Source organism: Octopus bimaculoides, chromosome 19 (genome assembly GCF_001194135.2).
Source record: "Octopus bimaculoides isolate UCB-OBI-ISO-001 chromosome 19, ASM119413v2, whole genome shotgun sequence".
Lineage (NCBI taxonomy): Eukaryota > Metazoa > Mollusca > Cephalopoda > Octopoda > Octopodidae > Octopus > Octopus bimaculoides.
Window position 1 is genome coordinate 53307653 of NC_068999.1, and position 1268 is coordinate 53308920.

Below are 1268 nucleotides of genomic sequence, written 5' to 3' on the forward strand. Positions count from 1 at the left end.
AGTTAAACGCAGGTGTTATTCAAATTCTTTTACTTCCGACACATGTTTCGAAGATATCTTTGGTATTATTCCAAAGGAATAAAATGGTGTAAAACAATGTAATATACTCATCAGAGAAATGAAGAAATAAAACTCGTCAATAAGACATTTTAACATAATATGATGGAAATGTAAAGTGATGAACTGAACGCTATTAAGTTTTAAAAAAAAAAGTTAAAGGATATAACGTCAAAAGTAGCCTATAGAAAGAGGAGGGATAAAGGAAAGATTGTTTAAGTTATCTGCTAATGTTGACATTTTCAATGATAAGGCCGAATTTTATAACTCTGCCTTATTTAAAGCAGATTATACAGAGAAAGTTACCTACATTAATTCCATTCAATCTTATTTTACCTTTACTAATGAAGACATGAAATCTACTTGCAAGGATATAAACGATATCAATTTTAATTGATGAAGGGAGATAACCCTTATTTAAACCCTTTTTTTTTCATTCTAAAGGTAAATCTATGTCTTTCAATGATAGTTACACTAAAAATAAGACAACTAATAGTAAAACTATTTGGTTAATTATTCCTTATGGGAGGCAAATTAAATCTAATCTTCCTTTGCAGTTTCGAGAAACTATTATTAGGAATTTTCCAAAGAATTCTAGGTATTACTCTATTATCAACTCACAGACGGTTAGGATTGGTTTATCCAACACAAAAAATCTCTTACAACTTATCTCCTCACATAATATTGGCATGTTAAATAGGGATACATTTACTAATATTAACATTAATTTAGCTAATACCATCCATCCCCCTAGAAATATTAATAACAAGGTTATTGTATCTGAAGTCAATTACAACAGAATCAAGTTTATGTCAAGTAACTCTAAAATTAAAAATTTTATATACCAGTTTAAAATTACTTCAGGTACCGATGTCTGTTTTTATATAGGCAGTTCCTCTTCTCTGTTATCTAAAAAAATTTCTAATCATTACTCTACATTTAGGGATAGGAATAAACTTAACAGTACAGGGCTTAGTAAATTAATTTGGTATCTAAAAGACCATCATAAACAATTTAATTTAGATTGGTTGATTCTCTCAATTTCGATCCCTTATGATAAAGGTAAGGAATTCTGTCTTCTCTGTAATTCTGAACTATTTTTTATTCCTTTTTCTAAAAATCCCCTTGTAAACACGGTTATAGAGCGTGCATACCGATGTAAACATTGGCAGAAACATTGTGTGTGTGTGTGTGTGTGTGTGTGTGTGTGT